Genomic DNA, 16,261 nt, shown 5'->3' on the forward strand with positions numbered 1-16,261 from the left:
AGAAAAGCATGCAAAAATAACAACAAAATACAACCACAATAAGACCTACCTGAAAGACTCAAAATGGGCCGGCATCAGTGAAGTAACTCGATCGCATCCGCCCACAAAGGACAACGCGCCCCTGCCAAGAAGGCAGGACGGAGAGCACACCTGAATTAACAATAAGGTGAGGAGAGGCCCGGAGGGGCTGTAGGCATACAGGGTGGTGGGGGGCTGATTACCCCAGTTAGCCAGTCTTGAACATAGCCCTCCTGTATTACAGGCAGAACTTCCCCACTGGCCACACCTGGGAACCACAGAGAAGGATACCAGAGTCCCTACGGCTGGGTGGCGTCCCCATGGATACCAGGTGAGCGTAACAGAACGTGAAGCCTGCCAAACCAATCCACCTGGGCGCCATGGAGACATCAGAATTAGACCAATTGGCCCAATTGTTAGAAGAACTTCATGCTGAGGTTCATTCTACCCGACAAGAGACTAACGCTCTGCGGAGAAACTTATTATTGACCAAAGAGCGCACTGAAGAAATTAGCAGGCAATACTTGCAATCACAGGCAGGACAGACGCCTCTACCTAGAAGCAATCCAACGATGCAAAATCCCACCATGCCATCCACTACCTCCACTCCGGTATAAATCATGTTACCGTGAACAGTTCCTTTGGCACCACCAGAGAGGTTTGCAGGCGACCCACGGAAGTATGCAGCTTTCATGAATCAGTGTCTCCTTCACTTTCTTTGCAGGCCTGGAGCATTCCCTAATGACCAAGCTCGGGTAGCCTTTGTTTTATCATACCTCAGTGGTAGCGCAGTAGATTGGTCGGTGCCATTGGTGACCCAACATGATCCTTTATTACATGACTTTTGGGAGGTTTCAGAGGGAAATGGAAAAGCTTTTTGCTTGCCATACCTAAGAGCAAGCAGTGGACAATGAACTCCTTTCCCTCCGACAGGGGAATCAAGACTTGTTAACATACATCGCTACTTTCAACAGATTGGTTGCTGAAGCTAGGTGGCCTGAAAACAAAAGAACCACGTTGTTTCATTGGGGCTTACGAGGCAAATTAAAAGACGTTTTAGCCCAAGTGGTTGATCCTCCCAGAGACTGTTCTGAATTCATAGATTTGGTCATACAACTAGACCACCGGTTGCAAGACCGAAAAGCAGACCGTTACAAAGTGGACCCTCGGGCCGTGTACATTCGACCTAGAGACAATGCAACTCGAGTGCAAGAAAATACTGTGGAGCCCATGCAAATCGGAGGGGTACGACCTCCACTAACAAAACAAGAGCAAGATAAAAGAAGACAAAAACAACTATATCTGTATTGCGGAAAACCAGGACATTTCCTGAAGGACTGCCCAGTAAAACCTCCAAGGAAGATCGTCGGGGCCACGGAAAAGGATGAAGAGAAGGATCAAAATCGGAAAACTACCCAGCTCGGCAAACATAGAGGTCAGTTTGTCGAGTGAGAGAAAAGAGCCACCGACCTCACACTTTGCAATACCAGTCATCTTAATTAATAACCAACGGTCGTCAAGAATGCATGCCGTTGAACCATACATCGACAGCGGAGCAGTTGGGAATTATATAGATCAAGACCTGGCAGCAGAGATGGGGCTTCCCCTATGTTCCAAGCCAACTATGAACAAGGTAACTACGGTGGATGGGACAGAAATCGCTTCCGGACCCGTAACCCAATGCACAGCCGAGGTAAATTTGCTGTGCCAGGACGGACATCCAGAACTTATTTCGTTCAATCTCATCAAGGCACCTCAATTCCGGCTCATACTAGGGATGCCATGGTTAGTTGCTCACAACCCTTTGATTGACTGGCGAGCATGGAAATTAACCTTCCCCAGCGACTGCTCCCCAACCTGTTATTATCAAGAACAGAAACTTGCTTTCAGTATCTCTACGACTCCCGGAGCGACAGCATCAACCCTGGGATAACTAATACCTCACCTGAGGAATACCACGATTTCCAGGATGTATTCCAGAAGGACCAAGCAAATACGCTGCCGCCGCACAAGCCCTATGACTGTCAGATTGACCTTGTTCCAGGTGCTCAAGTGCCTTGCGGCAGAATCTATGCTCTTACGGAACCTGAAAACCTTAATCTGAAGTCTTATTTAGACCAGTACCCTGCAAACGGATTCATCCATTCATCAAAGTCCACTGCAGCCAGTCCTTTGTTCTTCGTACCGAAAAAAGAAGGGGAATTAAGAACCTGTATTGACTACCGCGCATTAAACCAGATCACCGTGAAGAACCGTTACCCCTTGCCACTTATCCCAGAAATGCTGGACCAGGTCAAAGATGCCCAGAATTACACCAAATTGGACCTTCGAGGAGCGTACCACCTAGTCCGGGTCAGAAGCGGAGACAAATGGAAATCTTCTTTCCATACCAAGTACGGTTTGTACGAATATCAAGTCATGCCCTTTGGGTTATGCAACGCTCCCGCAGCATTTCAATATTTTATGAATGACGTCTTGAGAGAGTTAATTGATGTCTGTGCCCTAGTGTGCATAGATGATATCCTGGTGTACTCAACCTTGAAACAGGATCATGTCAAGCACGTTCGTTCAGTCCTCACCAAGCTCCGTGAACATCGTTTATAGGCAAAGCTTGAAAAGTGTTATTTTCACGTCACTGAAGTTGAGTTTCTTGCTTTTATCCTTACTCCAAGAGGCATCAGAATGGACGTGCATAAAGTAGACGCCGTTTTGAAATGGCCATCACCAACGTCATTGAAAGGGGTACAAAGCATGTTGGGCTTTGCGAACTTCTATCGCCGGTTCATACCAGACTTCTCTCAGTTTGTACACCTGATCACCATATTGCGACGAAAAAACAACAAAAAATGTGCCTGGACCGAAGAAGCAGAAAAAGCTTTTCAGGAACTTAAGAAAAGGCTCACCTCCGCTCCAATTCTGCGACATCCTCGCCCAGATCTCCCTTATATCGTGGAAATGGATGCTTCCAGTATAGCAATGGGAGCTGTCCTCTCAGAGAGGGATCCAGAAACCAGCCAGCTACATCCAGTGGCCTTCTCGTTGAAATAATTCTCACCTCTGGAGATTAATTACGCCATCACAGACAAAGAGCTCTTGGCGATCAAATCCGCCTTTAAGGCCTGGCGGCACTACCTTCTGGGGGCCAGACACACCATTACAGTTATCATGGACCACCGAAACCTGCAATATCTTAAAACAGCTAAAGCCCAGTCTTCACGCCAATTGCGGTGGACTCTTTTCTTCTCCGAATCTGATTATGTCATCACATTTTCGACCGGGGGTCAAGAATGGAAAAGCTGATGCACTCTCTCGTACAGGCACTGATGACATAGTATATACAACCCCAGACCCAGTCCCCATCATACCGGAAGACAAACTCTTGGGCCTCACTACGGCCTTAACCCAAGTAGAACTGAGAAACGAGATTCACCGGACCATGAATCCTGATGCTTTCCTTGCATGGCAAGCGCAAGGGGAACAATATTCCATCAAAGATCACTTACACTTTTTTAAGGATCGGCTGTACGTACCCACCAAGACGTTACAACAACAAATCATTTCAGGTTATCACGATTCTCTGATCGAAGGGCACCCTGGAATCACCAAGACTCTAGCCAAGGTAAAACAGAACTTCTGGTGGCATGCCTGGCATAAAGACGTCATCCAATATATTCAGTTGTGCGGAGTCTGCGCACAAAATAAGTCGCAAAAACAAAAACCATCCGGTCTTCTGCAACCTTTGGACATTCCTCCCATGCCATGGCACACTCTTTCCCTCAACGTCATCACTGACCTACCTCCCAGTCAAGGGTTTAAAACCATTCTTGTAGTCGTGGACTTATTCTCAAAGATGGCACACTTTATTCCGCTCAAAGGCCTCCCTGACACATCCACTTTAGCCAAAGTATTCCTGGACAGTATTGTTAAACTACATGGCTTCCCATCAGTCCTGATCTCCGATCGAGGTAGCCAGTTCGTCTCCAACTTCTGGAGAAAGTGTTGTGCAATGGCGCAGATTGACGTCCGGCTATCTACTAGCCATCACCCCCAAACGGACGGTCAGACCGAGAGAACCAATCAGACTCTCGAGCAGTATCTACGGTGCATGTTGCACCATGAACAAAGAGACTGGAAAGACTTACTATGGATAGCCGAGTACGCATATAACAATTCCTTGCATTCCAGTACGGGACAAACACCCTTTTATACCCTTTATGGTAGACACCCACGTACCTCAGAACTGGATCTCCCAGCCAGTTTGGAAATGCCAGCTGTGAAAACTCTTCACACCAACATCACTCAGGCTTTCAAAAAGGCCAAAGAACATCTTATTCTCGCCAAGGAAAAGCAAAAGCAATTTGCTGATCAACACCGGAAAAAGGCCCCTGACTATCAGGTAGGAGACAAGGTTTGGCTGGCTGCTAAATTCGTACCCATCAAGGGAACCCGGACCTTTCAACCCAGATACTTAGGGCCTTATACCATCAAGGCAATTATCAATGCAGCGGCCGGCAAACTAGATTTAGCACCTAACCTACAAATCCACCCAGTATTTCATGTGTCCCTTTTAAAACCAATGCAGCCCGGTACACAGATTGGGACACCACCAAAGTCCATACTTATTGACAGAGAACAAGAATTCGAAGTCAGAGGCATCCTGGATTCCATGTATTCTAGGGGCAAGCTGTACTATCTAGTCGATTGGAAGGGATTTGGACCCCAAGATAGATCCTGGGAACCCTGTGAGAACATTCATGCACCACGTCTGATCAGAACATATCATCTAAACTTCCCAACTAAACCTGGGCCTGACAGAAGAAACACCATGAGAGGGGGGTTAGGGAGGAGTGCTGTCACGACCCACACCCAGAAACCCCCCTGGCAAGCGCATGGGCCAGGAGGGGTCTTGGCTCGGGTCTCCAATAAACTTAGGCATCCAATGCCTAGGCCCTCTTGGGGCCGGTCCTGGCGCCTTTGGAGCCAGGCTCATGCTTAATAAAGATATGTGTTTAGGGAACTACTTTATTTCCAGTTGCCAGTCAACATGGAGGCATCCACATAGCTTGGCTCCTAGGAACCAAGCTATGCGGTATAGTGTTTTGGGTGTGATAGCCTAGGAACTACTTTACCTGGACTACTTTCTTGAAGCTATTTAAACCACACCCGACTTGGATAACACGCTTCGCGTTACTTTGCAATCCTGCAACGTGACGCTCACCGTGTTCAGCTGTACCCACGAACCTCGGAAGAACAGCATCTGTGAGGAGACAAAAGGACATTGTTAGCAGCAGCAGCTTACCTGTAATTTCATCGTTAGCTGCCCACATCTCCTGCGAACAGCTTCCTAGGATCAGCGCGTCTCCCGGACCGACGGATCTGCAAAAAAGGAAGGAAAACAATATATTAGAGACTTTACAACATAACGAACTGTGCCGAAAGGCTTACTTCGCAAGTCACCCCTCAACCAGCATCGCCTCGAATTCCACACTCCGGGTGAGCACCGCAATCTATGAGAAAGAAAAGACAACAGGTTAGCAAAGGCAAGGCATCACGTCGCTGCGCATAGCGCCTATTTACCGCATCATAGCGCTCTTTACACGCCATCATTTAACGGCGAGACCCAATTCAGCCAATGCATCACACTGGACTTCCGCACATCTAAGGAAGAGAAAGAGACATTTATTAAAGAAAGGCATGCAAGAATAACAACAAAATGCAACAGCAATAAGACCTACCTGAAAGACTCAAAATGGGCCGGCATCAGTGAAGTAACTCGATCGCATCCACCCACAAAGGACAACGCGCCCCTGCCAAGAAGGCAGGATGGAGAGCACACCTGAATTAACAATAAGGTGAGGAGAGGCCCAGAGGGGCTGCAGGCATAGGGGGTGGTGGGGGGCTGATTACCCCAGTTGGCCAGTCTTGAACATAGCCCTCCTGTATTACAGGCAGAACTTCCCCGCTGGCCACACCTGGGAATCGCAGAGAAGGATACCAGAGTCCCTACGGCTGTGTGGCGTCTCCATGGATACCAGGTGAGCGTAACAACCAGACTGCCTCTGCTCTCGGTTATCACCTACTTTGTGAGTCATATTTGTTTGAAATGACACCCTGCTCGTAAATAAATATAAATGTACACATACATAGGACAGGAGAACTCTTTTTGCCTTAGCTCCCAACTGGTCTAAGGGTATTCAGTGATATAAATGTTTTGTCGCCCTTCGGTGACATTAGGGCAGAGGAATATGACTTTCATATTCCTTTGCTGCGATGAGATAATAGAAGGATACAGACATTTTTAAGGCTGCAGTCTCTGTAGTTCTTCATTTTAATGAATTTTGGTTTATTAATGTTCTTTAATACCCCTCAATCTTCCCACTGATTCTGTACGCCATACATCTTTAATGCTAGATTCCCCCTCCTTTCCATCTACCGAATCGACAACCGACTTGTTTTCAAATGCCTCGAATACTGATAATCATCAACTCACTTTTTATCTGTCTGATCAAAGATGGAATATCCTCTCTCTGATGCCTTCCTTGCTCATTTGCTATCTTTCATATGCTCTATGTTTATACTGAATTGTAGGATATTTGGGGTTTGTTCCACGTTAAATCAGTAGGTAGTGTGTTTTGTGATCAGGGTGTAATAAATAAATAAAATAATTGAAATGAACATGCACATGAAATTAAACTAAATGAAATTGATCCCTGGTGACTTTGCTGCTTACAGTACTGATCATAAGCACATAAGATATATTTTGCTTTCCGGCAGCTGTCAGAACATGCACCTGGAACGTCACTGCGTTCTATTTCATTTGTAAATGTAGCGAAATAGGATGAATCACAGCTGCACATTGGAATATAATCACAGTCTTAAATGTTGTGATGTGCCACAGGGCACGGTGCAGATTTTTACAGGTGCTCAGCAGGATCATTTGCAAAGTGTTCCAACGATTTGTTAGTCATCGATTCACATTACTTCCAGAATGCAGATGTTTCCGCTGGCAAGCCTGCGGGCACCCACGGAACCTCTGCATGCAGCCTCTTTGGAGAGCGGCCTCTGCACAGGCATAGATATGCTCTACTGGTACCGAAGTATGTAATCTTGTGTTAAAATGATGTGATGAAGGTGTGAGGCACAGAATTAAAAAAACAGTACTCTGTAAAAACCCAGAAGCAATCCCCTCAAAGGGTCTGTCACAGATAGCCTTACACTGTCGTGTTCAGCATGTTTGACAATGTGTAATAATTGTTAGGTAAAAGGATGTTGATCAGCTTAATTTATATGTTATCTTCTTAGGAGAAAAGGGAGGTCAGATTACTGTATTTAAATGCTGAAAACTGTACGATGTGCGAGTCTGGCCAGTCTAAAAATGGCTAATTCCAAGGCTGTATGAGAAGGAGCCCAAGCCAGGGCTCCGCCTCCAACATTTTGGCTAATCGAACATTCTGAGCTGGCTAACAGGAAGCGGTTTTAGGAGAAGTTGCCAGTTGATGGTTGGTGAGGCAGTGGCGAGTGACTGGGAGAGTGAGGCTTTGGGAAGGCTTCTCAGGCTTGGATCCTCTCCTCGATCTCGAAGCTGAGGCCCAATCGTCCACTATCCCACCTGGGGTAGTCCCTTTGGCTGCAGTACGGTTCCAACTAAGGCCTGGCGGCACAACCTTCTGGGGGTCAGACACACCATTACAGTTATCATGGACCACCGAAACCTGCAATATCTTAAAACAGCAAAAGCCCAGTCTTCACGCCAATTGCGGTGGACCCTTTTCTTCTCCGAATCTGATTATGTCATTACATTTTCGACCGGTGGTCAAGAATGGAAAAGCTGATGCACTCTCTCGTACAGGCACTGATGACATAGTATATACAACCCCAGACCCAGTCCCCATCATACCGGAAGACAAACTCTTGGGCCTCACTACGGCCTTAACCCAAGTAGAACTGAGAAACGAGATTCACCAGACCATGAATCCTGATGCTTTCCTTGCATGGCAAGCGCAAGGGGAACAATATTCCATCAAAGATCACTTACACTTTTTTAAGGATCATCTGTACGTACCCACCAAGACGTTACAACAACAAATCATTTCAGGTTATCACGATTCTCTGATCGAAGGGCACCCTGGAATCACCAAGACTCTAGCCAAGGTAAAACAGAACTTCTGGTGGCATGCCTGGCATAAAGACGTCATCCAATATATTCAGTTGTGCGGAGTCTGCGCACAAAATAAGTCGCAAAAACAAAAACCATCCGGTCTTCTGCAACCTTTGGACATTCCTCCCACGCCATGGCACACTCTTTCCCTCAACTTCATCACTGACCTACCTCCCAGTCAAGGGTTTAACACCATTCTTGTAGTCGTGGACTTATTCTCAAAGATGGCACACTTTATTCCGCTCAAAGGCCTCCCTGACACATCCACTTTAACCAAAGTATTCTTCGACAGTATTGTTAAACTACATGGCTTCCCATCAGTCCTGATCTCCGATCGAGGTAGCCAGTTCGTCTCCAACTTCTGGAGAAAGTGTTGTGCAATGGCGCATATTGACGTCCATCTATCTACTAGCCATCACCCCCAAACGGATGGTCAGACCGAGAGAACCAATCAGACTCTCGAGCAGTATCTACGGTGCATGTTGCACCATGAACAAAGAGACTGGAAAGACTTACTATGGATAGCCGAGTACGCATATAACAATTCCTTGCATTCCAGTACGGGACAAACACCCTTTTATACCCTTTATGGTAGAGGCCCACGTACCCCAGAACTGGATCTCCCAGCCAGTTTGGAAATGCCAGCTGTGAAAACTCTTCACACCAACATCACTCAGGCTTTCAAAAAGGCCAAAGAACATCTTATTCTCGCCAAGGAAAAGCAAAAGCAATTTGCTGATCAACACCGGAAAAAGGCCCCTGACTATCAGGTAGGAGACAAGGTTTGGCTGGCCGCTAGATTCGTACCCATCAAGGGAACCCGGACCTTTCAACCCAGATACTTAGGGCCTTATACCATCAAGGCAATTATCAATGCAGCGGCCGGCAAACTAGATTAAGCACCTAACCTACAAATCCACCCGGTATTTCATGTGTCCCTTTTAAAACCAATGCAGCCTGGTACACAGATTGGGACACCACCAAAGTCCATACTTATTGACAGAGAACCAGAATTCGAAGTCAGAGGCATCCTGGATTCCATGTATTCTAGGGGAAAGCTGTACTATCTAGTTGATTGGAAGGGATTTGGACCCCAAGATAGATCCTGGGAACCCTGTGAGAACATTCATGCACCACGTCTGATCAGAACATATCATCTAAACTTCCCAACTAAACCTGGGCCTGACAGAAGAAACACCATGAGAGGGGGGGCTAGGGGGGAGTGCTGTCACGACTCACATCCAGAAACCCCCTGGGCAAGCGCATGGGCCAGGAGGGGTCTTGGCTCGGGTCTCCAATAAACTTAGGCATCCATTGCCTAGGCCCTCTTGGGGCCGGTCCTGGCGCCTTTGGAGCCAGGCTCATGCTTAATAAAGATATGTGTTTAGGGAACTACTTTATTTCCAGTTGCCAGTCAATATGGAGGCATCCACATAGCTTGGCTCCTAGGAACCAAGCTATGCGGTATAGTGTTTTGGGTGTGGTAGCCTAGGAACTACTTTACCTGGACTACTTTCTTGAAGCTATTTAAACCACACCCGACTTGGATAACACGCTTCGCGTTACTTTGCAATCCTGCAACGTGACGCTCACCGTGTTCAGCTGTACCCGCGAACCTCGGAAGAACAGCATCTGTGAGGAGACAAAAGGACATTGTTAGCAGCAGCAGCTTACCTGTAATTTCATCGTTAGCTGCCCACAGCTCCTGCGAACAGCTTCCTAGGATAAGCGCGTCTCCCGGACTGACGGATCTGCAAAAAAGGAAGGAAAACAAGATATTAGAGACTTTACAACATAACGAACTGTGCCGAAAGGCTTACTTCGCAAGTCACCCCTCAACCAGCATCGCCTCGAATTCCACACCCCGGGTGAGCACCGCAATCTATGAGAAAGAAAAGACAACAGGTTAGCAAAGGCAAGGCATCACGTCGCTGCGCATAGCGCCTATTTACCGCATCATAGCGCTCTTTACACGCCATCATTTACCGGCGAGACCCAATTCAGCCAATGCATCACACTGGACTTCCGCACATCTAAGGAAGAGAAAGAGACATTTATTAAAGAAAGGCATGCAAGAATAACAACAAAATGCAACAGCAATAAGACCTACCTGAAAGACTCAAAATGGGCCGGCATCAGTGAAGTAACTCGATCGCATCCACCCACAAAGGACAACGTGCCCCTGCCAAGAAGGCAGGATGGAGAGCACACCTGAATTAACAATAAGGTGAGGAGAGGCCCAGAGGGGCTGCAGGCATACAGGGTGGTGGGGGGCTGATTACCCCAGTTGGCCAGTCTTGAATATAGCCCTCCTGTATTACAGGCAGAACTTCCCTGCTGGCCACACCTGGGAATCGCAGAGAAGGATACCAGAGTCCCTAAGGCTGTGTGGCGTCTCCATGGATACCAGGTGAGCGTAACAACCAGACTGCCTCTGCTCTCGGTTATCACCTACTTTGTGAGTCATATTTGTTTGAAATGACACCCTGCTCGTAAGTAAATATAAATGTACACATACATAGGACAGGGGAACTCTTTTTGCCTTAGCTCCCAACTGGTCTAAGGGTATTCAGTGATATAAATGTTTTGTCGCCCTTCGGTGACATTAGGGCAGAGGAATATGACTTTCATATTCCTTTGCTGCGATGAGATAATAGAAGGATACAGACATTTTTAAGGCTGCAGTCTCTGTAGTTCTTCATTTTAATGAATTTTGGTTTATTAATGTTCTTTAATACCCCTCAATCTTCCCACTGATTCTGTACGCCATTCATCTTTAATTCTAGATTCCCCCTCCTTTCCATCTACCGAATCGACAACCGACTTGTTTTCAAATGCCTCGAATACTGATAATCATCAACTCACTTTTTATCTGTCTGATCAAAGATGGAATATCCTCTCTCTGATGCCTTCCTTGCTCATTTTCTATCTTTCATATGCTCTATGTTTATACTGAATTGTAGGATATTTGGGGTTTGTTCCACGTTAAATCGGTAGGTCGTGTGTTTTGTGATCAGGGTGTAATAAATACATAAAATAATTGAAATGAACATGTACATGAAATTAAACTAAATGAAATTGATCCCTGGTGACTTTGCTGCTTACAGTACTGATCATAAGCACATAAGATATATTTTGCTTTCCGGCAGCTGTCAGAACATGCACCTGGTACGTCACTGCGTTCTATTTCATTTGTAAATGTAGCGAAATAGGATGAATCACAGCTGCACATTGGAATATAATCACAGTCTTAAATGTTGTGATGTGCCACAGGGCACGGTGCAGATTTTTACAGGTGCTCAGCAGGATCATTTGCAAAGTGTTCCAACGATTTGTTAGTCATCAATTCACATTACTTCCAGAATGCAGATGTTTCCGCTGGCAAGCCTGCAGGCACCCACGGAACCTCTGCATGCAGCCTCTTTGGAGAGCGGCCTCTGCACAGGCATAGATATGCTCTACTGGTACCGAAGTATGTGATCTTGTGTTAAAATGATGTGATGAAGGTGTGAGGCACAGAATTAAAAAAACAGTACTCTGCAAAAACCCAGAAGCAATCCCCTCAAAGGGTCTGTCACAGATAGCCTTACACTGTTGTGTTCAGCATGTTTGACAATGTGTAATAATTGTTAGGTAAAAGGATGTTGATCAGCTTAATTTATATGTTATCTTCTTAGGAGAAAAGGGAGGTCAGATTACTGTATTTAAATGCTGAAAACTGTACGATGTGCGAGTCTGGCCAGTCTAAAAATGGCTCATTCTAAGGCTGTATGAGAAGGAGCCCAAGCCAGGGCTCCGCCTCCAACATTTTGGCTAATCGAACATTCTGAGCTGGCTAACAGGAAGCGGTTTTAGGAGAAGTTGCAAGTTGATGGTTGGTGAGGCAGTGGCGAGTGACTGGGAGAGTGAGGCTTTGGGAAGGCTTCTCAGGCTTGGATCCTCTCCTCGATCTCGAAGCTGAGGCCCAATCGTCCACTATCCCACCTGGGGTAGTCCCTTCGGCTGCAGTACGGTTCCAACTAAGGCCTGGTGGCACTACCTTCTGGGGGTCAGACACACCGTTACAGTTATCATGGACCACCGAAACCTGCAATATCTTAAAACAGCAAAAGCCCAGTCTTCACGCCAATTGCGGTGGACCCTTTTCTTCTCCGAATCTGATTATGTCATCACATTTTCGACCGGGGGTCAAGAATGGAAAAGCTGATGCACTCTCTCGTACAGGCACTGATGACATAGTATATACAACCCCAGACCCAGTCCCCATCATACCGGAAGACAAACTCTTGGGCCTCACTACGGCCTTAACCCAAGTAGAACTGAGAAACGAGATTCACCAGACCATGAATCCTGATGCTTTCCTTGCATGGCAAGCGCAAGGGGAACAATATTCCATCAAAGATCACTTACACTTTTTTAAGGATCGTCTGTACGTACCCACCAAGACGTTACAACAACAAATCATTTCAGGTTATCACGATTCTCTGATCGAAGGGCACCCTGGAATCACCAAGACTCTAGCCAAGGTAAAACAGAACTTCTGGTGGCATGCCTGGCATAAAGACGTCATCCAATATATTCAGTTGTGCGGAGTCTGCGCACAAAATAAGTCGCAAAAACAAAAACCATCCGGTCTTCTGCAACCTTTGGACATTCCTCCCACGCCATGGCACACTCTTTCCTTCAACTTCATCACTGACCTACCTCCCAGTCAAGGGTTTAACACCATTCTTGTAGTCGTGGACTTATTCTCAAAGATGGCACACTTTATTCCGCTCAAAGGCCTCCCTGACACATCCACTTTAGCCAAAGTATTCCTGGACAGTATTTTTAAACTACATGGCTTCCCATCAGTCCTGATCTCCGATCGAGGTAGCCAGTTCGTCTCCAACTTCTGGAGAAAGTGTTGTGCAATGGCGCATATTGACGTCCGTCTATCTACTAGCCATCACCCCCAAACGGACGGTCAGACCGAGAGAACCAATCAGACTCTCGAGCAGTATCTACGGTGCATGTTGCACCATGAACAAAGAGACTGGAAAGACTTACTATGGATAGCCGAGTACGCATATAACAATTCCTTGCATTCCAGTACGGGACAAACACCCTTTTATACCCTTTATGGTAGACGCCCACGTACCCCAGAACTGGATCTCCCAGCCAGTTTGGAAATGCCAGCTGTGAAAAATCTTCACACCAACATCACTCAGGCTTTCAAAAAGGCCAAAGAACATCTTATTCTCGCCAAGGAAAAGCAAAAGCAATTTGCTGATCAACACCGGAAAAAGGCCCCTGACTATCAGGTAGGAGACAAGGTTTGGTTGGCCGCTAGATTCGTACCCATCAAGGGAACCCGGACCTTTCAACCCAGATACTTAGGGCCTTATACCATCAAGGCAATTATCAATGCAGCGGCCGGCAAACTAGATTTAGCACCTAACCTACAAATCCACCCGGTATTTCATGTGTCCCTTTTAAAACCAATGCAGCCCGGTACACAGATTGGGACACCACCAAAGTCCATACTTATTGACAGAGAACCAGAATTCGAAGTCAGAGGCATCCTGGATTCCATGTATTCTAGGGGAAAGCTGTACTATCTAGTTGATTGGAAGGGATTTGGACCCCAAGATAGATCCTGGGAACCCTGTGAGAACATTCATGCACCACATCTGATCAGAACATATCATCTAAACTTCCCAACTAAACCTGGGCCTGACAGAAGAAACACGATGAGAGTGGGGGTTAGGGGGGAGTGCTGTCACGACCCACATCCAGAAACCCCCCTGGCAAGCGCATGGGCCAGGAGGGGTCTTGGCTCGGCTCTCCAATAAACTTAGGCATCCATTGCCTAGGCCCTCTTGGGGCCGGTCCTGGCGCCTTTGGAGCCAGGCTCATGCTTAATAAAGATATGTGTTTAGGGAACTACTTTATTTCCAGTTGCCAGTCAATATGGAGGCATCCACATAGCTTGGCTCCTAGGAACCAAGCTATGCGGTATAGTGTTTTGGGTGTGGTAGCCTAGGAACTACTTTACCTGGACTACTTTCTTGAAGCTATTTAAACCACACCCGACTTGGATAACACGCTTCGCGTTACTTTGCAATCCTGCAACGTGACGCTCACCGTGTTCAGCTGTACCCGCGAACCTCGGAAGAACAGCATCTGTGAGGAGACAAAGGACATTGTTAGCAGCAGCAGCTTACCTGTAATTTCATCGTTAGCTGCCCACAGCTCCTGCGAACAGCTTCCTAGGATCAGCACGTCTCCCGGACCGACGGATCTGCAAAAAAGGAAGGAAAACAAGATATTAGAGACTTTACAACATAACGAACTGTGCCGAAAGGCTTACTTCGCAAGTCACCCCTCAACCAGCATCGCCTCGAATTCCACACTCCGGGTGAGCACCGCAATCTATGAGAAAGAAAAGACAACAGGTTAGCAAAGGCAAGGCATCACGTCGCTGCGCATAGCGCCTATTTACCGCATCATAGCGCTCTTTACATGCCATCATTTACTGGCAAGACCCAATTCAGCCAATGCATCACACTGGACTTCCGCACATCTAAGGAAGAGAAAGAGACATTTATTAAAGAAAGGCATGCAAGAATAACAACAAAATGCAACAGGAATAAGACCTACCTGAAAGACTCAAAATGGGCCGGCATCAGTGAAGTAACTCGATCGCATCCACCCACAAAGGACAACGCGCCCCTGCCAAGAAGGCAGGATGGAGAGCACACCTGAATTAACAATAAGGTGAGGAGAGGCCCAGAGGGGCTGCAGGCATACAGGGTGGTGGGGGGCTGATTACCCCACTTGGCCAGTCTTGAACATAGCCCTCCTGTATTACAGGCAGTACTTCCCCGCTGGCCACACCTGGGAATCGCAGAGAAGGATACCAAAGTCCCTATGGCTGTGTGGCGTCTCCATGGATACCAGGTGAGCGTAACAACCAGACTGCCTCTGCTCTCGGTTATCACCTACTTTGTGAGTCATATTTGTTTGAAATGACACCCTGCTCGTAAATAAATATAAATGTACACATACATAGGACAGGGGAACTCTTTTTGCCTTAGCTCCCAACTGGTCTAATGGTATTCAGTGATATAAATGTTTTGTCGCCCTTCGGTGACATTAGGGCAGAGGAATATGACTTTCATATTCCTTTGCTGCGATGAGATAATAGAAGGATACAGACATTTTTAAGGCTGCAGTCTCTGTAGTTCTTCATTTTAATGAATTTTGGTTTATTAATGTTCTTTAATACCCCTCAATCTTCCCACTGATTCTGTACGCCATACATCTTTAATTCTAGATTCCCCCTCCTTTCCATCTACCGAATCGACAACCGACTTGTTTTCAAATGCCTCGAATACTGATAATCATCAACTCACTTTTTATCTGTCTGATCAAAGATGGAATATCCTCTCTCTGATGCCTTCCTTGCTCATTTTCTATCTTTCATATGCTCTATGTTTATACTGAATTGTAGGATATTTGGGGTTTGTTCCACGTTAAATCGGTAGGTCGTGTGTTTTGTGATCAGGGTGTAATAAATAAATAAAACAATTGAAATGAACATGCACATGAAATTAAACTAAATGAAATTGATCCCTGGTGACTTTGCTGCTTACAGTACTGATCATAAGCACATAAGATATATTTTGCTTTCCGGCAGCTGTCAGAACATGCACCTGGAACGTCACTGCGTTCTATTTCATTTGTAAATGTAGCGAAATAGGATGAATCACAGCTGCACATTGGAATATAATCACAGTCTTAAATGTTGTGATGTGCCACAGGGCACGGTGCAGATTTTTACAGGTGCTCAGCAGGATCATTTGCAAAGTGTTCCAACGATTTGTTAGTCATCGATTCACATTACTTCCAGAATGCAGATGTTTCCGCTGGCAAGCCTGCGGGCACCCACGGAACCTCTGCATGCAGCCTCTTTGGAGAGCGGCCTCTGCACAGGCATAGATATGCTCTACTGGTACCGAAGTATGTAATCTTGTGTTAAAATGATGTGATGAAGGTGTGAGGCACAGAATTAAAAAAACAGTACTCTGTAAAAACCCAGAA

The sequence above is a fragment of the Ambystoma mexicanum genome, chromosome 2q (assembly GCF_040938575.1).
Source record: "Ambystoma mexicanum isolate Mex_15411 chromosome 2q, UKY_AmexF1_1, whole genome shotgun sequence".
In the NCBI taxonomy this organism is placed as follows: Eukaryota; Metazoa; Chordata; class Amphibia; order Caudata; family Ambystomatidae; genus Ambystoma; species Ambystoma mexicanum.